Source organism: Bufo gargarizans, chromosome 7, assembly GCF_014858855.1.
Source record: "Bufo gargarizans isolate SCDJY-AF-19 chromosome 7, ASM1485885v1, whole genome shotgun sequence".
Taxonomy (NCBI): Eukaryota; Metazoa; Chordata; class Amphibia; order Anura; family Bufonidae; genus Bufo; species Bufo gargarizans.
This window is the reverse complement of record NC_058086.1, coordinates 11,435,964-11,459,560: the sequence shown is the minus strand read 5'-3', so window position 1 is coordinate 11,459,560 and position 23,597 is coordinate 11,435,964. Positions and strand designations below refer to the sequence as shown.

The 23,597-nt window shown below is 43.2% G+C and overlaps 2 protein-coding genes across 5 annotated transcripts in view; one reads left to right on the top strand and one right to left on the bottom strand.

Annotated features, from left to right (window-relative positions):
• The window catches only part of LOC122943756 (asporin-like), a 41,414-nt gene extending 25,031 nt beyond the window's left edge, over window positions 1-16,383 (bottom strand). Inside the window, exon 1 of the mRNA XM_044301753.1 lies at window positions 16,107-16,383. The gene's annotated coding sequence lies outside the window, so the exon portion shown is untranslated. The remainder of the gene's footprint in view (window positions 1-16,106) is intronic.
• Window positions 1-23,597, top strand: part of LOC122943759 (centromere protein P) — a 400,675-nt gene that overhangs the window by 238,721 nt on the left and 138,357 nt on the right. The gene's annotated exons all lie outside the window — the stretch shown is intronic.

The following is a 23,597-nucleotide window of genomic DNA, read 5'->3' as shown; positions in this document are numbered from 1 at the left end:
CCCAGTGCCATCAGCTCTCTCCCACCCCAGTGCCATCAGCTCTCCCCCCCATTGTGCCATCAGCTCCCCCCCTTGTGCCACCAGCTCTCCCCCCTTGTGCCATCAGTTCTCCCCCCTTGTGCCATAGTCTCTGCTGCCCTGCTTCTCCTGGCACCCGGATTGCACAGTGTCATTGGTTGCCTTAGTCGAGCCCCCACCCCCTCGGTTTTACCAACTTACCTTTTTAGCATGGGCCGACACTCCATTGTTCCATGCTGCTCTGCATCTGACGTCACACAGCTCGTCCAGTCACGGTGTGCGTACTTCAGTAGGTTAGTTCAGCGCAGGACCATGGACACGCTGTTAAGTGTCCGGAGACCCCCTGCTGGAAAGGTGAGTATTCCAAGCGCAGCGAGAGACCACGGAGCGGGAGTAATAGCAAGCGCTTCACTCCCGCTCCATAGTCACATGACACAAACGAATCTTCGATGCAAAAAATTTCTCGATTTAATCGATTAATCATTTCAGCCCTAGGTGACAATAGCAATTCATTGTCCTCATACAGTAAAGGAGATCGCAACATGTAAATGCTTCACTGAACAACTGCTTGTTCATCGGGCAATCGGCGCTAGTATTAGACTGCCAGATGATCGCTAACGAGCATTATTAAGAATACTTAGTCAGTTGCAACAGCTGTATACTTAGTGTGGTCCTCAGAGTGCCTGATGAAGGGCGATTATTACGCCTGAAACGTTGCAACTGACAAAAAAAAAACACCTATTCCGGCTGAAATAACATGAAATAAAATCATTTAATTATCACTAAAAAAAAGGAGTGCTGTCTAAATATTTGTGACACTGAGCATTATTAAGAACACTCGTTAGCAATGATCTGCCGAAAAATAAGCAGGTGTAATACAGGCTTTAGGTTTTGGCTATCTAACGCCTGAAGATTATGTAAGAGTGTTTTTGGCATAGAATATGTTGTGTGACTATATACAGTATATCAGCCAGAATAGTCACTAGTTTCTCAAGGAGAATGGCAGCCAAACAGTATCATTGTTTCGTTAAGGAAATGTATTACAGAGTCGAATGTAGAAAACCATTGGTAATGGAACTGTGAGAAAGTATTTGCTTTAGAAATTAAACATTTTTAAGTTTCTATCCAAGAATTCATTTGCTGGAAAGATGCAATAAAAACACTGTGGGAATTTATCATAGACCAGCGTTTTATGCCAATGTGCTTCAGGAGGCTTCACCTAATTTATCCAGCAGTTCATGCGCCTAAACTGAGGGTCTGGCGTCGATTTCAGTCTTCTTTTATACCAGAAAACTGATGTAAAAAAGGAAAAATATGCTGGGGCCACTGGTCGTACCCCCTCCCTCACAACTTCTCCTTTTTGGGAAGGTGTCGAGGGCGGTGGAAAAATATCTCTTGCAGCAAAATCTGTTGAAAGTGGCATTAAGCAACTTGCAAACTATGTTTGTGACTTTTCTACCCCAGAAAACTTGTGTGGGGGGAATGATAAATTCCCCCTATGACCTGATGTCCATTGTTTTCTCCATAAAATGTATTCAAACAAGTGTATCTCCAAGAAAAACTTCTGTATCTAAGTGTATCTCCAAGAAGAACTGTCTGACTAGTGCCTCCTTCTTTATTCTTTAAAGAAAAGGTCACCCCTGGTGACCTTTTCTGTAGACCTACCCCTCCAGTGTGGCCAAACCTTCAATATGAATTATTCTTAACTGATCCTCACCGCTGACCCACATAAAACTGGATGTTGACATGAGGGGACCCCAGACCTGTGGCGCCCAAGAGGACACAGTGGAACCCAGAACCCGCCGCATGATTCGCACAGTGGGTCTATCCACGCTGGGCGATCTGCAGAAAAGGTCCCTAGGGATGAGCAACCCCTTTAATTGGCTCCCTATGAGTCAATGTCCAAGCCTTTGAACATGAAAAGGGAAAATATCCAAGTCCTATTTCTATCTTCTGACAGCTGTCCCTCCTCAGTACAGAGTAGTATTCTGGCTGGTTCAGTGAGATGCATTGGACGTTGCTTAGATAAAGTAATGACTCTCCTTTAGGTTACCAGATGTGGATGGAGTGGCACCAATGCTCCATGGGAAAATAATATGCAAAGAGGTATCTCTAAGAGAGCGAGAACCGTTAGTCACCTTCTGGAAGTGGGTCGCCATGACATAGGCCTGTCCAGTGAGAATGTCAGGAGAACGTATAGCATATTTTGTAGGGTGCCTGGGTACATGGAGGAGCATGATCAAGTAAACTAGGAGATGTGGACATCCTCTTGATGAAGATAGCACTGAAAAACTGTAGACTAGGATTACTAGAATGGGCTACCAAAGAAAAAGGAACTGACAGAAAGAAGAAGGTTAGGTAGGTCTTGTGGAAGCGGGTCTTAGTTTTAATTTAAATGTTATTTAACCCCTTTTGAGCACAGCCAGGTAAGTATTGTTACAGGACTGACCTGTGGGCCCCGGGCTCTCTATTAGTAAATGCAACAATGGCAACACTCTTTGGTCATGGTGCTGAACTAAGTAATGAAGGTGTCTTGGTCTTCCATGCTTTTCTTTCAACTTTTTACAGTGTAAAAGTCATTGGCAACTCAATTGGCATCTGGTTATATTCTCTTGTTTAGACATAAGCGTGAACTTAAAGGGGCTTTCCATATTTTTTTTTACTCCACCCGTTCCCTCCCAGTGACATTTGTTGAGAGAGCTATACTTACCTGCTCACCGCCATTCCACTCAGGCTCTGTGGCTCCTGGGCAGTTTTTCACCAAACTTTCAGTCCTCCCCCTGTAAATTTCCTGAACAGATGGGATCAGCCATCTGCAGCCAGCGACTGATCTCAACAGTGACGTGTTTCCTCAAGCAACAAGTCACTGCTAGGTCACGTACCACTTGGGGACATGCCACCACTGTGGCCAGTCATTGACTGCAGTGGCGCACGTCAATCCATGCAGGAAGTTTAAAACATCTCGGGAGACTCGGGGCCTAAAGGGAGTGGTGGGGAGCAGGTAAGTATTGTTCAGTTCACAGGTCCTCCTGTTTCTGTGGCGGGGCGTAAAACAAAAATCCTGGACAACCACTTTGAAAAGTAATAAAGCATCTGTTCCCTAATGATATGATGTATGTTTTCTTCCCCTGATTATATTTCCACATGTTTCTATTTCTGTCTTATATAATTATATTTAACAAAGGGAAAGTGGTTGATTGATTAGTATTGATGCTTTCTGATGTAAAGGATGTTTGATCAAATTACATATGAACTGTTCTCAGTCAGAAGTATTTTTTTTTGCATTTCAGCTTTCCGTCCACCTAGATGGAAAGCTTAGTTGATGGTTTTCTCAGCTTGTTATGGTATTATGGGACAGATAAATGGAGCTGAAATTACATTTTTAGACAGAAAAGTAAGTTCCTCAGGCGCCATCTATGTGTTTATAGATCCACAGACTCCTAAAGAATGACTTGTTTTAACCCAAACTAACCATTTCTGGTTTTCCACAAAGACCACAAACATGCCACAGAATGTAACTGTATGAATTACATACAACTACAAATATGAACACTTGGAGGATCATTATTCTGTGTTAAATCTGCATGTCCTTTTGGGTCATAACATCTGGTTCCACCTTTTTCCTTCCAGAAAAAAAATCTCTATTGGAAGGAGATTTTTTTTCCGCCAACTAGCTACTCACTAATTGCATTTCTACCTCAGGGGCTGTTTAACTTATGGACCATGCTCCTTTTCTAAAACTTAAATGCTATGTACACCTTCAGAGGGAATTTTTTTATGGTTGCATGTTACTCATTTTTGGCTAAAAATCATTTTTTCAATTGGCCTATATTAAAAAAAATATTGAGCTGTTCTGTCACAAAGGGTTAAAGGGAGTCTTTCACCCATACTGACCGTTTTTGAACACTTTCACCATTCTCAGCATTATAGTACCCAGATGTGAATGCTACTTACTGTTTAGCTGTCCGTCGCTTATTTCCTTCAAAAAACACTTTAATCCAATATTTAAATTAGGTCTGAAGGTGCCCAGGGTGGCGTTCAAGCGGCCGGTGCCCAGGCCCCTCTTCGCTATTCATATGAAACCCCTCACCTTTAAACACTCAAGCCGGCCCTAGGTTCTTCTTATTACCGCCTCCCTTTAGTGTGAAATGCCGCGCCTGCGCAGTGCATCTGAATCACGGCGCCTGCGCACAGCATTACCCATTATGGGCATCGGCATCCGAGCGTTTATTGCGCATGCGCCGGCCCCAACATCCCAATCTAGCCGGCAGCTACTTCCGCTAGCTAGATCGGGATGTTGGGGCCAGCGCATGCGCAATAAACGCTCGGATGCCGATGCCCATAATGGGTAATGCTGTGCGCAGGCGCCATGATTCGGATGCACGGCGCAGGCACGGCATTTCACACTAAAGGGAGGCGGTTATAAGAAGAACCTAGGGCCGGCCTGAGTGTTTAAAGGGGAGGGGCCTGGGCGCCGGCCGCTTGAACGCCGCCCTGGGCACCTTCAGACCTAATTTGAATATTGGATTAAAGTGTTTTTTGAAGGAAATAAGCGACGGACAGCTAAGCAGTAAATAGCATTCACATCTGGGTACTATAATGCTGAGAATGGTGTTAGTGTTCAAAAATGGTCAGTATGGGTGAAAGACTCCCTTTAACTGTTTTTCTAACTGTGTGATTGGTACTTTCACTTGATGCTGGTCATCTGATAAACCTTATCTCTAAACTACTGAGAGGTCATAAAAACTTATTTAAGCCACATTTTTATCAGTAAGATAAGAACTGAGCTGTAATGTGTTTATAATATCAGAGAGCAGAAATAAGGAGTCCATCAGCTCCCCAAATGATGGAAAAGACAGAAAGTCCACAGGCTGCTACTACAGCATCGCAGCTCTTCACAGAAAAAAGGATTCCGTATTTTTAATAAAGACCAATTGAAAACATTATTTTTAGCTCAAAATAAGTACAATGTGATTTAAAAAAAATGCCCCCAAAGGTGTACATAGCCTTTAAAGGGGTTGTGCAGTGATTTATATTGATGACTTATCCTCAGGATAGGTCATCACTATCTGATCAGTGGAGCGCCGGCACCCCCGCCCATGAGCTGCTTGTTGTCTCAGAAGTGCAGTGTTATGACGATTACTCGCTCTATTCTCTTGAATGGAGTGAGTAATTGTAATTATACTACACCGCCGCTCCACAGGAGATGACACGTAGTGTGATGACCAGGAAGTGGCACTCGCATGGGGCGCCACCTCATCAAGCAGCTCATTGGTGGGGGTGCCAGGTGTCGGACCCCTGCCAATCAGATATTGACCTATCCTGAGGATAGTTCATCAACATGAATCTCTGCACAACCCCTTTAACTAGCAGCTCCTTCATTCTGAGGATCCTAGTGATTAGTGATATGGTAGTCACTTCCGGTAGTGAGAAAACCCTGAGAAAGACTGAGAGGGTTTGCTACAGTGATTTTATTAGAATATTACTTCTAAAAAGAAAAGTCAGGTACATCTTTAGATATCATTTCTGGTGTCATACACACAACCATAGGGTATATTTCCGAGGATCCCAACCATGATGTAAATGTATACTAAGTCTACCACAAATGCCATGTACTCGGACCTTCCCCTCTCCACTGTTCTTATGGGACCTTGCTCCTCAATATGGCACGCAGCGTGGAACTGTTTTATCCAAGGGGTTTCGCTATGTGATTATTGGGGCGTCCTAACTACTGGTCCTTCTTTTGACAGCTCTAGCCTCCATTACACATTGCTCGTTTCAATGTGTTGTCAGCAGATAATTATATCAAGCTTTAACGCGGCAATCTCAGTGTTGGGATAGCATATTACCATAGAAAACATGGTAAAGGACAGGACGTTCAGGCCGTAGACACAATGCCTACCAACAAATGACAACCCACACAGCAGTTAGCAGCCATCTTTCACTGTGCAGTCTGAACTGCACTAAGCACACTTAAGCCGTCCAGTTTTCCTTGGCTACAGCCTTGTCTGTAACACACTACTATTCACGGCAGAAAGATGGCTACATGAGATAAGACCGTATAATGCCTGGACTGGTGCCATACCATGTCATGCTCAGATTACAATCTAGTGTTGTGGCTTTCTAACCATGTTAAATAGATGGATTGTCCATGGTAGTTGCAGAAATGAGACACTTTATTATTATTATTCTTCCTAATTACCATAGACTTTGAGTAGCAGTGTCAAATGTATAGCCTTGATTACATCTCTATGGCTGTCTAGTAGGAGAGCGTGTCCATAGAACCCAGTGGACCCCTTCCTTGTACATAGATGTGCTTCATGTAAGCAAATACAGTAATAGAATACATTACAGAGCATGAACCCCTCCATACAATGCAGTACCTTCTGATTCTGGAGAACACATTTTTATCTTTGTAGCATCTATCTTGAGAACTGTGCACAATAAGTCGCATGACACATAGGGCACAACTACACCGCTACATGTGTCGCGTGACATTGATATCACACCAGTGTCGTGCGACAGTTTTTATAGTGACAGTCTATAGTGTTGCACTGCGACATGTGACATGCTGCAACGCGGCAGTCGCAGAAAAATCCATCTTGGATGTCACATGTGCAGTGCGACACCATAGCCTATCATTATAAAAATTGTTGAGACAAAATGTGGAGCGACACATGCCGTTGTGTAGCCCTACCATTAAAGGGGCAGGGCGCTGTGGAGGTCACTGTTAAGGGGGCAGGGGCCACTATTAAAGGGGCAACTGCTGTGGAGGTCACTGTTAAGGCAGCGGGGTACTGTGGAGGTCACTGTTAAGGCAGCAGGGTCACTGTCAAGAGTGTGGGGTGCTGTGAAACTCACTGTTAAAGGGGCAGGCTGCTGTGAAGGTCAAAGTTAAGGGGGCGGGCTGATGTGGAGGTCACTGTTAAGGCAGCAGGGTACTGTGAGGTCACTGTTAAGGCAGCGGGGTGCTGTATAGGTCACTGTTAATGGGGCGGACCCCCGATGAGGTCACTGTCAAGGGAGTGGGGTGCTGTGAAACACTGTTAAAGAGGCGGGCTGCTGTGAAGGTCCCATTTTATAATGGTGGGGCACTGTGGGGGGGGTCAATGTTAAGGGGTGGGGACTGTGGAGTTCACTGTTAAAGGGGCGGGGTGCTGTAGAGGTCACTGTTATGGGGGATACTGTCGATATCTTTTAACGGCACACACAAAGATTAAATGAAATAGATGAAATATACCCGAGCGAAGCCGGGTCCTTCTGCTAGTTGAGTATAAAAATACTGTATAATTGCACAGGATCCAATGTGATATATCTATTGTTTTGTACACAGTTGTATAAATGTACACATTGAAGGTCTGATTTCTTTACGTTTAGGGCTACCTGCACACATTGCGGATTAGGCACAGTTTTTCTTCATGGACTTTTATGCGGAAAAAAACCCACAAAGCAATACAGTACCAGCAAAGTGTATGAAATTAGACAAATCTGATGTACACTTGGCTTTTTTTTTTATCCATTTGGAAATTGACCTGTCGTGCAGATTTTTTAAAATCCACAGTTTGTCAGTTGTTGGTGCAATTTTTATTTTGTTTGCGGATTTAATCCTTTTCAATGGAAGAGTGAGATCTGCAGCTACTTTCGGCATTCTAGCTGTTGTGAAACTACAACTCCCAGCGTGCTCTTTCCACTTGTGTGGGAGTTTAGAGAGCATCAAAGCAAGTGTGCATGATGGGAGATGTAGTTTCACAACACCTGGAGTGCCGGAGGTTGCTGCCCCCTGGCCTAAAGGATGATGTCATGACTTATTTATCGATGGCCTATTCTTAGTAGAGATCATCAGTATCAGATCAATGGGTATTTATCTCCTGGCACCCTCACTGGTCAACTGTTTTTACTAGCTATGGCACCTGAACCAGGCAGCAGAACTACATCATTCCTACACTATATTGTGGCCATGTCTGGTTACTGCAGCATTGTGCCCATTCATGTGAATGGGAGCAGTGCTGATTTATTATTAAAGCGCCATTTATTCCATGACAATGTACATGTGATAATAGGTGAACATACATAATGCAAAACAATTGCAATAAGCATGAACAAGACGAGTTACAAACTTGTACAGAAAAAGAGAGGACCCTGCCCATGAGGGCTTACAATCTACATCATGGATGTCAAACTCATGGCCCTCCAGATGTTGCAAAACTACAACTCCCATCATTCCCTGATAGCTGTAGTATGCCCAGGCATGATGGGAGTTGTAGTTTTGCAACAGCTGGAGGGCCACGGGTTTGACATCCCTGATCTACATGGTATGGGAGGACACAGTAGGAGAGGGTAACGTTTGTCATGGCGGTATAGAGGCAGTAGGGTCACTGTAGTTTGTAGGCTTTTCTGAAGAAGTGGGTTTTCAGGTTTCTTTTGAAGGTCACCACTGTAGGTGAGACTCTGATATGTTGGGGTACAGAGTTCCAGTGTATAGGTTATGCACAGGACAAATCTTGGAGGCGATTTTGGGAAGAGATAAAAGAAGAGTAGAGAAGGAAGTCTTGTGAGGATTACCTGTGGGATGTATCGGGAAAGTAGCTCAGAGATGTACAGAGGGGACAGGTTGTGGACGGCCTTATATGTATTTGTTAGTATGCAATGGGGAGCCAGTGAAGGGATTGGCAGAGGGGAGAGGCAGAGGAGTAACTGGTGGAGAGGTGGATTGGTTGGGCAGAGGAGTTGAGTATAGATTGCAGGGGTGCAAGGGTGCTAGATGGAGGGACGAAGAGAAGGATGTTACAGTAGTCTAGGCGGGAGGTGATGAGGGCACGTACAAGCTTTTTTCGGACTCCGGGTTGAAGAATGCGCAGATTCTAGAGATATTTTTGAGTTGGAGGCGGCAGGTGGTGAAAAGGGCTTGGATGCGCGGTTTGAAGGACAGGGCAAAATTAAAGGTTACTCCAAGACAGTGGACTTGGTTGACCGAGGAGTGTTCAGCCATTGACCGTGATAGGGTTGAGTGAGATGGGGGAAAGATTATAAATTATTTTTTATCCATGTTAAGTGTTAGAAAGCGAGAGGAGAAGAAGAAAGATATCGAAGATAGGCATTGTGGGATTCTGGATTGTACGGTGGTGATATCTATACCAGAGAGGTAAATTTGTGTGTCGTCAGCATAAAAGTGATACTGAAATCCATGGGACTCTATGAGCTGTCCCAGGCCAAAAGTGTAGATCGAGAAGAGCAGGGGTAGTGGGACAGAGTCTGGAGGGACACCAACAGAGAGGGGACGAGATGATGAGGCAGTGTGCGAGTGGGAGACGCTAGATGTCCAGTCTGTGAGGAATGATGTCATCCAATATGATAAGTCCTAAAAAGCTCCTTTAACCTGCTATTGACCGCCTATACATGTTTCTATGGCAGTCACTTATGGGCTTTAAACTTGCAGTCACTTATGGGTTCAGCCCAGCATGAGTGTCCTGTGCTGGGTAGAGTGGGTATCTGGCTGTCTAGTGATAGCAGGGCACCTGCTCTAACAACCTGGATCGAAGAAATCTCTGAGTGGTTTCAGAGGGAGTAGGGTTCCCACTGTCATCCATCACCCACTCGCAAATGCAATTGCTTTAACTTAAATGGAAAAAGAAACTGAAAAAATAAAAATCCCCTCCACATATTTGGTGTCGCAGCATCCATAACAACCTGAACTATATAATTATCACATAATTTATCCCACGCAGTGAATGCCATAAAAAAATGTCAGAATTGCAGATTTTTCTTATACACCACACAAAAAGCGTAATAAAAAGCCATCAAAGTGTCTTATGTATCCCAAAATGTTACCAGTGAAAACAACAAAGTTTTCCAGCAAAAATCAAGCCCTCACACAGCTCTTTCCAAAGAAAATTAAGCAAGTTATTGGTCTTGGGATGCAGAGACACAAAAACATTTTATTTTTTATTGTGCAGAAGTAGTAATAAAACTAATAAAAGTACATTCTGACTGGCGCTCTGTGTGATGCCTTGAATGCTGCTTAGGCAGGGGGCTGAATCTCCTTAAAGAGACGAGCCAAAATCCTACTTTGTACCAGTCTACAGATGGATATATGGCTTGGCTATATTCCCTTGTGAAATCCCAAGGCTTGTTAGAAAGTCAGATGTTGCCACATAGGGAGCCACTTCTAAGAGGTGCTGAGATGGTTCTCTTCCTTGGGAGATTCTTCCTTTCATATTTGTTTCCCATGGAGAATTGCCAATAAGGCTCCATACCATGGAGCACTTCCAGTAAGTCCCCATACATGACTGGTCTCCTTCACCACCCTGACTTTACCATCGGTATGGTAATAGTGACAGGTCTTCCTGCTGGAATCTCTGAGAAGTTTGGGAAACACTGATCTGTGCTATTCTAATTTAGGTGAGGCTATAACTAAAATTATTCAGAAATGAATTCATTTTAATATTGAATATGGCTACATCCAGACGACCGTATGTGTTTTGCAGTCCGCAAAGAAAACGGATGACGTTCCGTATGGCATCCGTTTTTTTTTTTTTGCGGATCCATTGTAACAATGCTTATACTTGTCCGCCAAACGGACAAGAATAGGACATGTTCTATTTTTTTTGTGGGGCTATGGAACGGACATATGGATGCGGATAGCACACAGTGTGCTGTCCGCATTTTTTGTGGACCCATTGAAATGAATGGGTCTGCATCCTATCTACAAAAAAAAACTACGGAACGGACCTGGAAACAAAATACGTTTGTGTGAATGTAGCCTTAATGTGCTTAAGCCTTCACAGTTGTGCGAGGTCTGTGCCACTAGATTTGTCCGTCATGTCTCTAGGACACAGTGACATATCATTTGGCTGTTCATGGTGCTATATTGGATTCGTTGGCTATTTTGATCAACATGTGATCCCGCGGATCATATTTTATCTGCCAGATGAAGGGCATTTACCTATAATCTGAACTCTGACTCATCAACATAGTCTTTTTATATGTTCAACAGTATAAAATAGGAAGTATGCTCTATTTCCAGCATTTGCTTCATGTTAACTGGAAACCAACTGGGTATACAAGGTATACAAGAGGAGGGCTTTGTTCACGCGTCCAGTTATAACAGAGCCATGACAGCTGCAGTAAGTCACATCCGTTCATACTGGAAATGGATAGTGGCGAACACAGATGGTTTCCATTTTCAATTTGATGGGATGTGTCACAGTTTCAACAGGTTTCCGGTATTTTTGACCGCGGAAAGGCCATTGGAAACCCAGACGGAGCCGCTTTACACAAATGTGAAAAGACGCTAAAATTGGGGCTGCAAAAAGAAGTGGACCCTAGGTCAATTGACTTCCAGGTTTGATTCACATTTTGTTGTAAATGGGTTCTTTAATAACAAAATGATCTGTTATATGACAGCAAAACCTCTCCAAAAGGCCAGCTCTTTGAGAAGACCACCAGACCAGATTTCACCGGGTATTATGCATATCTGTCATCTTCTTTTAGAAAACCTCCCCTAGAAAACTAAAGCGGTTTCACTGTATGTGATTTTCATTGTCTGACATAGATTTATATTAGAATATACAGGGTGGGCCATTTATATGGATACACCTTAATAAAATGGGAATGGTTGGTTATATTCACTATCTGTTTGTGGCACATTAGTATATGTGAGGGGGGGGACTTTTCAAGATGGGTGGTGACCATGGCAGCCATTTTGAAGTCGGCCATTTAGAATCCAACTTTAGTTTTTTCAATAGGGTCATGTGACACATCAAACTTATTGGGAATTTCACAAGAAAAACAATGGTGTGCTTGGTTTTAACGTAACTTTATTCTTTCATGAGTTATTTACAAGTTTCTGACCACTTATAAAATGTGTTCAATGTGCTGCCCATTGTGTTGGATTGTCAATGCAACCCTCTTCTCCCACTCTTCACACACTGATAGCAACACCGCAGGAGAAATGCTAGCACAGGCTTCCAGTATCCGTAGTTTCAGGTGCTGCACATCTCGTATCTTCACAGCATATGCTGTGAAGATACGAGATGTGCAGCACCTGAAACTACGGATACTGGAAGCCTGTGCTAGCATTTCTCCTGCGGTGTTGCTATCAGTGTGTGAAGAGTGGGAGAAGAGGGTTGCATTGACAATCCAACACAATGGGCAGCACATTGAACACATTTTATAAGTGGTCAGAAACTTGTAAATAACTCATGAAAGAATAAAGTTACGTTAAAACCAAGCACACCATTGTTTTTCTTGTGAAATTCCCAATAAGTTTGATGTGTCACATGACCCTCTTTCTATTGAAAAAACAAAAGTTGATTCAAAATGGCCGACTTCAAAATGGCCACCATGGTCACCACCCATCTTGAAAAGTTTCCCCCCTCACATATACTAATGTGCCAAAAACAGGAAGTTGATATCACCAACCATTCCCATTTTATTAAGGTGTATCCATAAAAAAATGGCCCACCCTGTACAATGTGAGGCTAGACTTTCATGTCTGTAAAGAAATCTAATGGAACTTACATCCTTATTCCAAGTCATTTTTTTCTAATCTACATATTTGTGTATAAGGCTAGTGCTGCTCATAAAGTGTCTTTCTAGGCCCGCTCACCACTGCAAGCTCAGCCTCTGGATACTGCTCATAAGGTCCTGACGCTAACATTCTGTGTAGGGCTCAAAGCTGGCGCCGCCTCCTCCCTTTTTCCGCGCGCTGCTGCACTGTGTTATCACTGGGTTATCAGTGGTGTTACATAGGACTGCAGGTAACATCTACTACATTATCTGTACTGAGAGTTATCACTGTGTTATATGTGGTGTTACATAGGACTGCATGTAACATCTACTACATTATCTGAACTCAGAGTTATCACTGTGTTAGGGCTCTTGCACACAACCATTGTTGTTTTGCGGTCCGTTTTTCACGGATCCGTTGTTCCGTATCTGATGTTTTTTTTCCCTCAGTCCTCTTCCGTTCCGTTATTCCACAAAACATATCCGTATGCGATCCTTTTTTTTGCAGATCGCAAATGAAAACAGTAACTTACTAATCACCAAACACATGAGCAATATGAGCTGGGCATAGCATTTCTACAGTATGGATATGCAAAATAAGGATGACATACGGATGTGTTCCGTGTGCGTTCCGTATTGTTTACGGACCCATTGACTTGAATGGGGCCTCGGACCGTGATTTGTGGACAATAATAGGACATGCACTACATTTTTGCGGAACAGAAAAATAACCTTCTGTTGTTTTTGCGGACCCATTGAAGTGAATAGTTCCGCATACGGTCAGCAAAAAAAACGGAACGGAAGTGCAAAGAAAATACGGTCGTGTACATGAGCCCTTAGGCTACTTTCACGCTAGCATTTTGGCTTTCCGTTTGTGAGATCCATTCACGGCTCTCACAAGCGGTCCAAACTGATCAGTTTTGCCCTAATGCATTCTGGATGGAAAAGGATCCGCTCAGAATGCATCAGTTTACCTCCGTTACGTCACGATTCCACTCTGGAGGCGGACACCAAAACTCTGCCTGCAGCGTTTTTCTGTCCGCCTGACGAAGCGGAGCCAAACGGATCTGTCCTGGCACACAATGTAAGTCAATGAGGACGGATCCGTTTTCTCTGACACAATTTGGCACAATAGGAAACGGATCCGTCCCCCATTGACTTTCATTTGTGTTCAAGACGGATCCATCATGGCTATAGAAGACATAATACAACCGGATCCGTTCATGACGGATGCATGCGGTTGTGTTATTGTAACGCTGGTGTGAGAGTAGCCTTATCTGTGGTGTTACATAGGACTGCAGGTAACATCTACTACATTATCTGTACTGAGAGTTATCCCTGTGTTAACAGATTATCGGACAGATTTTTTGACCACTCATTGGTCAGATGGCGGTTTACACATACAGATCTTTTGGTCTGATTAGACATAAATTGGTCAGATAATTTGTTGGTGTAATACAGTCCTTACATAGGACCACAGTTAACCTCTGCTACATTATCTGCACTCAAATGGTTATCACTTTGTTGTCTGTGGTGTTACATAGGACTGCAGGTAACATATACTACATTATCTGTATCTATGGTTTTACATAGGACTGCATGTATCATGAACTACTATATCTGGGCTCAGAAAGTGTCAGTGTGTTATCTGTGATGTTACATAGGACTGCAGGTATCATCTACTACATTATTTGTACTTAGAAAGTATCACTGTGTTATCTGTGCTATTACATAGGGCTGCAGATGACCTCTACTATATTACCTGTACACATAGTTATCACTGTGTTATCTGGGTTTTACACAGGACTGCAGGTGAGACTTTTATGGCATATCCACAGGAGTCTGATAGATGCAAGTCCCACCAGGGGTCCCATTCTCCGATAGAAGTAAAGGCAGAGATCCACACATGTGGAGCCTCCTCTCTAAACACTGCAGTAGGCAAATGAAGCTCTGTTCTTGAGACAGAGTCCGCGTCTATTAGACTTTTATGGTATAACCACAGAAAGGTCAGAGATGGGAATACCCCTTTAAATGTATTGCAGGTTTACCCAACGGTTGCTGCATGGGACTGCACCCTCATTAGCAGATTTGCCACCTTTCACGATGTATCGCCCGTCTACCTAACTGCTCCCCCAGCAACTGCAAAGTCTTAGAGGGGACATTGGATAGTACCTGCTGAAAACTAGAGGAATTGGCTGCTCAATATAGTTAGGACAGCATTACTTTTAGCACTTGGCAGCTAATAAATTCTCTGGCTTATACTGGGTATGGTCGGCAAATGGGGTCACTTTGAACTTGCAGCGTTGGAAAGCTTTGGTGTTTTTATTTTCTACCACGAAAAGGGATGATAACATATAGCCAATGACCGATGTATGCTACCATGTAAGGTACTAATCAGGGTACTCTATGGATGATAACATATAGCCAATGACCGATGTATGCTACCGTGTAAGGTACTAATCAGGGTACTCTATGGATGATAACATATAGGCAATGACCGATGTATACTACCATGTAAGGTATTAATCAGGATACTGTATGGATGATAACATATAGCCAATGACCGATGTATGCTTCCATGTAAGGTACTAATCAGTGTACTCTATGGATGATAACATATAGCCAATGACCGATGTATGCTTCCATGTAAGGTACTAATCAGTGTACTCTATGGATGATAACATATAGCCAATGACCGATGTATGCTACCTTGTAAGGTACTAATCAGGGTAATCTATGGATAATAACATATAGCCAATGACCGATGTATGCTACCATGTAAGGTACTAATCAGGGTACTTTATGGATGATAACATATAGCCAAGCACCGATGTATGCTACCATGTAAGGTACTAATCAGTGTACTCTATGGATGATAACATATAGGCAATGACCGATGTATACTACCATGTAAGGTACTAATCAGGGTAATCTATGGATGATAACATTTAACCAATGACCGATGTATGCTATCGTGTAAGGTACTAATCGGGGTAATCTATGGATGATAACATATAGCCAAGCACCGATGTATGCTACCATGTAAGGTACTAATCAGGATACTCTATGGATGATAACATATAGCCAATGACCGATGTATGCTACCGTGTAAGGTACTAATCAGAGTACTCTATGGATGATAACATATAGGCAATGACCGATGTATGCTACCGTGTAAGGTACTAATCAGGGTACTCTATGGATGATAACATATAGCCAATGACCGATGTATGCTGCCGTGTAAGGTACTAATCAGAGTACTCTATGGATGATAACATATAGCCAATGACTGATGTATGCTACCGTGTAAGGTACTAATCAGGGTACTCTATGGATGAAGATATAGATGCAGGACAATCCAGCTGTTCTGTATGTAGCACCTTAGAAGGTTGGTGTAATCTAAAGATGAATACATAGATGTTGCATCTCTTATTATCAGCTTTGCCTCGTGGTTATTAATCTCATTCTCTGTATACGGTGCATATACCTCCCAAATCTGTCCACAGCATACATCTCATAGCTAATCTGCAGGCTAACCCACTATCGTATGCAGGGAAAATACATGAAAAGAAATCACATACCTTTGTAGATTTAGAGATTTCCTCTTTTTTTGGTTTGTAATCCACCTGAGAAGGTAATATCCAGTAGCTTACTTTATACTGCAGAGAACGTATCACTATTGTAATCAGGAACACAGTCTGAAATACATGATCCTGTTGGCACCGAGGATGATACTTGAGTCAACTGCTTCTTCAGATTATCCCATCTCAGTACTGAAGACAGATATTAAGGAGACTTGTTACTACTCATGTGTTTTTCATCACTGCCTGTACCAGAGCCAAAACCTATTTAACTCTAGACGTCCACTACTAGACTGTGTCAGACCTGAGGTTGAAAGTGAGTGGCATCCTGCCATGCCGAATACAGGGAGCCCATTCATGTCTGCTATCGGTAGTTACAGGGATATGTCTTACTTTTCAGCTGTTTTATATTATCTGGGTACATTTATTTAGACTTGCACAGTCCATTATTTTTTTTCCTCTCAATATTTTGGTAAGTTGAGGAATAGATCTTTGCTGAAAGATTAAACTTCACGTTTCATATATCATCACAGCATATGGGGTCTTCACTCTATATGACTATGCACACGACAGTATTTTTTTGCAGTCCGCAAAAAGGGGTTCAGTTGTTCCGTGATCCGTGTCCGTTTTTGTTTCCGTGTGTCTTCCTTGATTTTTGGAGGATCACCAGACAAGAAAAGTGAAAAAAAAATCTAAGTCAAGTTTGCCTTGAAAATGATAGGAACAAAACTGACACGGATCACAGACGCGGATGACAATCTTGTGTGCCTCCGTGTTTTTTCACGGACCCATTGACTTGAATGGGTCCGCGAACCGTTGTCCGTCAAAAAAATAGGACAGGTCATATTTTTTTGACGGACTGGAAACACGGATCACGGACACGGATGACAAACGGTGCATTTTCAGATTTTTCAACGGACCCATTAAAAGTCAATGGGTCCGCAGAAAAACACGGAAAACGGAACAACGGACACAGATGCACACAACGGTCGTGTGCATGAGGCCTTACTCTGTAGATTATGAAGGGTTAAAGTCTCTTATTAATACTATATTCAAGCACTGTCTTACCATTTTAGGGCTCTTTCGCACTTGCGTTGTTCTGTTCCGGCATAGAGTTCCGTCGTCGGGGCTCTATGCCGGAAAAATCCTGATCAGGATTATCCTCATGCATTCTGAATGGAGAGAAATCCGTTCAGGATGTCTTCAGTTCAGGACCGGAACGTTTTTTGGCCGGAGAAAATACCGCAGCATGCTGCGCTTTTAGCTCCGGTCAAAAATCCTGAACACTTGCCGCATCGACGGATCCGGAATAATAGCCCATTGAAATGTATTATTCCGGATCCGTCCTAACATCTTCAGTTGTTACGACGCAACGACGGATCCGGAAGTAGGAAGGGCTTGGCTGGCGCGAAAACTTCCACTAGAAAGCCCGCGCGGGAGAAGACAGGGCGTGAAAGAAGCTCCTGGAGGTGAGTATTGTGTGTGTTTGTCCCTTGCATATTTTATTAGTTAAAACAAACTAGAAATTTTCTGATAAGAAATAATTTACATACTGGATCCGCTCATCAGTACACTACGGATCCGGCCCCATACCGGATCCGTAAGACGGATCCGGGAAAAAAACATTGATGTTAGCTTCAGGATTTCCGGATCAGTATCTTACCAAAAAAGCCGGAAAGACGCATCCGGAAAGAAAAAATTATGCGTTCTTAAGCGTTTTTCCGGATCCAGCGTGTAATTCCGGCAAATGGAGTACACAAAGGATCCGGACAACGCAAGTGTGAAAGAGCCCTTACACATAGATTTGTGCATAAACTTTGAGCAGCTGAGTTACACCATGTTTGATAGTCCTGGTAGTTGCATGCTTAAAGGGGTTATCCAAAGCTATAAACTCCCCCCCCCCCCCGTCATATGCCGGGCCCCTCACATTGAATATACTTACCTGGCTCACCGCTCCTGGTCCCCGCACCGCCACTGCAGCTTCTCCCCGTGTGCGGATGTTTTTATCCACGCACGGGAAGAAGCATCGGCGTTGGGGGGGCAGGTAAGTATATTCATTGTGAGGGGCCCAGCATATAGGGGAGCATTTTATAGTCTTGGATAATCCTTTAATAATGCAAGTAGCATAGTCTGCTGACTGCTTGTTCAGTGTCTGCAGAGCTTTATAATACCAGGAACAGTGTTATAGTCTAATATGATGTAGAACACACTGGGGCAGAAAAAAGGGTGTACATTGCTTGCACCACATTTAAAAACAGATTTAAAGGGGTTGTCTCATCTCAGACAGTGGGGAATATCGCTAGGATATGCCCCCATTGTCTTAAAGGTGCGGTTCCCACCCACCTACTGTATATCGAGTACAGAGCCCTGCAAATTGGTGGCTGGAGGCCACCACCAAGCGCTCTCCCTACAGAAGTGAATGGGAGCGCACCACGAGTAACCTGCCACCGCTCCCATTCACTTCTATGGGCCTGATTGAAATAGCTAAGCCAGCTAAGCTATTTTCAGCGGCCCCATAGAAATGAATGGAGTGCGCCCTTCATCACTTTCGGGGCGCCGTTCTCAGCGGTGGGACCCACACCTATCAGACAATGGGGACATATCCTAGCAATGAGATAAGAAAACCCCTTTAAGCGCTTTTAGACCCTTTTACCATCTTGCTTAACAAGAGGGCGTGGCTTTGTGGGAAAGGGGTGTGGCTTAAATGTGGTATCACACTTTTTTTTGAGTAAACTAAGCCAACAAATAGGTGGTCTAACGTAGGACTGAACAGTCTAAGGCTATGCCAGTTTTATCCTCCAGTATCAGCCACAGTGATAAAACTGGCACGGTTTAAGACTAACTTTACACTTTCTTACTACTAGACAGTATTCTTAAATCTGCCCTATTATTCCTCTAAGAATACAACACAGCAGAGGCCATTACATTATGTGTTATCAGCTAATTTGGTAGGTGCGTGTCTGTCAAAACTCTGTTACAGAAGCAAAATGCAGAATTATTAGAGATTGTTCTGCCTAAATGCCAACAACCCAATGGTCATACCCTGTGGATAACCTCACCTGTCTACGGTCCTGCCAGTCCCACACCGCTGACTCATTCCTGGATGTGGCTGGGAATGGGGCAGCGGCCTGGGATCCGCGGGACCACAGACAGGTGAATTGAGGTTGTTGACTTCTGGGCCAGGCAGTCAATTTAAGACCACTATGATGGTTGTTGTTACTCTGGGTAATTACAAGTAGAGCAAAATGTTACCAGCATTTAGATTGTTGTATAGACTGTATGCTCAGAACAGCCGAAACAGGCAGATGAAGGGAATAGCATTGATTAACTTGTGACAATGGCACAGTCAATTAATGAATTCGATTTGTTGGAAGCATTAAAATTGGGCAGGCATAAAGATCTGAACAACTTTGTGACAAGGACCAAATTCTGATAGCTAGATGACGGCTTCAGAGCATCTCCAAAATGGCAGGTCTTTTGGGGGTGTTCCTGGTAGTCATTAGTACCTACCAAAACTGATCCTAGAATGACAATCTGTGACTTGCTACAGGGTCATTGATGCCCAAGGCTCATTGATGTGTGCAGAGATCAAAGTTAATACTGGCTATTATAAAAATTTGACACTTTCCGTGTATGGGGCTGTGTACTGTAGCTACAGACCAGTCAGAGTGCCCATGCTGGACCTTGTCCACCACCGAAAAGTGCCTACAGTATGCACATGAGCATCAGAATTGGACCATAGAGGAATGGAAGAAGGTGGCCTGGTCTTGTCAAATGCTAACTTTCATTTCTTTTTGCACTTTCTTTCATTTCTCCATCATAAGAATGGAAATGGGTCAATGTTATTAGACGTCAGAGATTGACTTTAGCCTGTTCAATAACCTATAGAATTAGGTGTTTTCGTGTCGGTCCAGTGCCAAATGTTCTCGATTTGTTCAACTAGGTGTCCACCATGAGATGCATGTACAGTACAGACCAAAAGTTTGGACACACCTTCTCATTCAAAGAGTTTTCTTTATTTTCATGACTATGAAAATTGTAGATTCACACTGAAGGCATCAAAACTATGAATTAACACATGTGGAATTATATATATAACAAAAAAGTGGGGAAACAACTGAAAATATGTTATATTCTAGGTTCTGCAAAGTAGCCACCTTTTGCTTTGATTACTGCTTTGCACACTCTTGGCATTCTCTTGATGAGCTTCAAGAGGTAGTCACCTGAAATGGTCTTCCAACAGTCTTGAAGGAGTTCCCAGAGATGCTTAGCACTTGTTGGCCCTTTTGCCTTCACTTTGCGGTCCAGCTCACCCCAAACCATCTCGATTGGGTTCAGGTCCGGTGACTGTGGAGGCCAGGTCATCTGGCGCAGCACCCCATCACTCTCCATGGTGAAATAGCCCTTACACAGCCTGGAGGTGTGTTTGGGGTCATTGTCCTGTTGAAAAATAAATGATGGTCCAACTAAACGCAAACCGGATGGAATAGCATGCCGCTGCAAGATGCTGTGGTAGCCATGCTGGTTCAGTATGCCTTCAATTTTGAATAAATCCCCAACAGTGTCACCAGCAAAGCACCCCCACACCATCACACCTCCTCCTCCATGCTTCACGGTGGGAACCAGGCATGTAGAGTCCATCCGTTCACCTTTTCTGCGTCGCACAAAGACACGGTGGTTGGAACCAAAGATCTCAAATTTGGACTCATCAGACCAAAGCACAGATTTCCACTGGTCTAATGTCCATTCCTTGTGTTCTTTAGCCCAAACAAGTCTCTTCTGCTTGTTGCCTTTCCTTAGCAGAGGTTTCCTAGCAGATATTCTACCATGAAGGCCTGATTCACACAGTCTCCTCTTAACAGATGTTCTAGAGATGTGTCTGCTGCTAGAACTCTGTGTGGCATTGACCTGGTCTCTAATCTGAGCTGCTGTTAACCTGCGATTTCTGAGGCTGGTGACTCGGATGAACTTATCCTCCGCAGCAGAGGTGACTCTTGGTCTTCCTTTCCTGGGGCGGTCCGCATGTGAGCCAGTTTCTTTGTAGCGCTTGATGGTTTTTGTGACTGCACTTGGGGACACTTTCAAAGTTTTCCCAATTTTTCGGACTGACTGACCTTCATTTCTTAAAGTAATGATGGCCACTCGTTTTTCTTTACTTAGCTGCTTTTTTCTTGCCATAATACAAATTCTAACATTCTATTCAGTAGGACTATCAGCTGTGTATCCACCTGACTTCTCCACAACGCAACTGATGGTCCCAACCCCATTTATAAGGCAAGAAATCCCACTTATTAAACCTGACAGGGCACACCTGTGAAGTGAAAACCATTTCAGGTGACTACCTCTTGAAGCTCATCAAGAAAATGCCAAGAGTGTGCAAAGCAGTAATCAAAGCAAAAGGTGGCTACTTTGAAGAACCTAGAATATGACATATTTTCACACTTTTTTGTAATGTATATAATTTCACATGTGTTAATTCATAGTTTTGATGCCTTCAGTGTGAATCTACAATTTTCATAGTCATGAAAATAAAGAAAACTCTTTGAATGAGAAGGTGTGTCCAAACTTTTGGTCGGTACTGTAGATCTTCATTTTTCTCGTTTGCCTTTAACTTTGACTAGTTTTACGTATGGCAAATTGTGCTTTATGCCGGGACTATTTTGAAAATCACAGAACAAACCATAGAGTGGGGCGGATTCACTTGTCTAATATTTAGGCCTCATGCACACGACAGTTGTTTTTTGAGTCCGCAAATTGTGCGTCCGCCAAAAAAAACTGATGCGGCATCCATTTGGGGAGGATCCGTTTTTTTCCACATATCCCTTGTAATAAATGCCTATCCTTGTCCGCAAATGTGAAAAAAGTAGGATATGCACTATTTTTTTTGCTGAAGGGAAACGCGGACAACGGACGTGGAACACAAACGGATGAACTATCAGCACTTTTTTGCTGACCCATTGAAATGAATGGGAAAAACAACTGTCGTGTGCATGAGGCCTTAGTCAATGGAAATTTAAGCTACACAGTCTAAGGGTTCATTCACACGACTGTATGTATTTTGCGGACCGCAAAAAATACATATGACTTCCATGTTGCATCCATTTTTTTGGCAGATCTATTGTAACCATGCTTATTCTTGTCCACAAAACGGACAAGAATAGGACATGTCCTATCTTTTTTGCAGGACTGCGGAACGGACATACGGATGCGGACAGCACATGGATTGCTGTCTGCATTTTTTGCGGACCTATTAAATACAGTCATTTGAATAAGCCCTAAAAATGTGCTTTATGTATCACAGGGGCTCATGCTGGATGATACATTTGATTCCTCTTTAACATTACACCACCTGCTGATTGTCTTACTTTGTGCCATCATTAGGTATGACTTTGACATACATTAGCCACACCTTGTTCCTGCTACCCCACACCTCTTGAGGCTCAAAAGTGTCTAAAACAGCTGTTGCAAAACTACAACTCCCAGCATGCCCGAACTGCCTACAGCTATCCGCCTACAGTAGGGCATTGTGGGAGTTGTAGTTTTACAACAGCTGGAGGGCCGCAGTTTGAGCATGCCTGGTCTAAAACACACATATATATATATATATATATATATACAAACCGGATTCCAAAAAAGTTGGGACACTAAACAAATTGTGAATAAAAACTGAATGCAATGATGTGGAGATGGCAAATGTCAATATTTTATTTGTAATAGAACGTAGATGACAGATCAAACGTTTAATCCGAGTAAATTTATAATTTTAAAGGAAAAATACGTTGATTCAAATTTTCACGGTGTCAACAAATCCCCCAAAAGTTGGGACAAGTAGCAATAAGAGGCTAGAAAAAGTAAATTTGAGCATAGCGAAGAGCTGGAAGACCAATTAACACTAATTAGGTCAATTGGCAGCATGATTGGGTATAAAAAGAGCTTCTCAGAGTGGCAGTGTCTCTCAGAAGCCAAGATGGGTAGAGGATCACCAATTCCCACAATGTTGCGCAGAAAGATAGTGGAGCAATATCAGAAAGGTGTTACCCAGCGAAAAATTGCAAAGACTTTGCATCTACCATCATCAACTGTGCATAACATCATCCGAAGATTCAGAGAATCTGGAACAATCTCTGTGCGTAAGGGTCAAGGCCGTAAAACCATACTGGATGCCCGTGATCTCCGGGCCCTTAAACGACACTGCACCACAAACAGGAATGCTACTGTAAAGGAAATCACAGAATGGGCTCAGGAATACTTCCAGAAACCATTGTCAGTGAACACAATCCACCGTGCCATCCGCCGTTGCCAGCTGAAACTCTACAGTGCAAAGAAGAAGCCATTTCTAAGCAAGATCCACAAGCTCAGGCGTTTTCACTGGGCCAGGGATCATTTAAAATGGAGTGTGGCAAAATGGAAGACTGTTCCGTGGTCAGACGAGTCACGATTCAAAGTTCTTTTTGGAAATCTGGGATGCCATGTCATCCGTAGCAAAGAGGA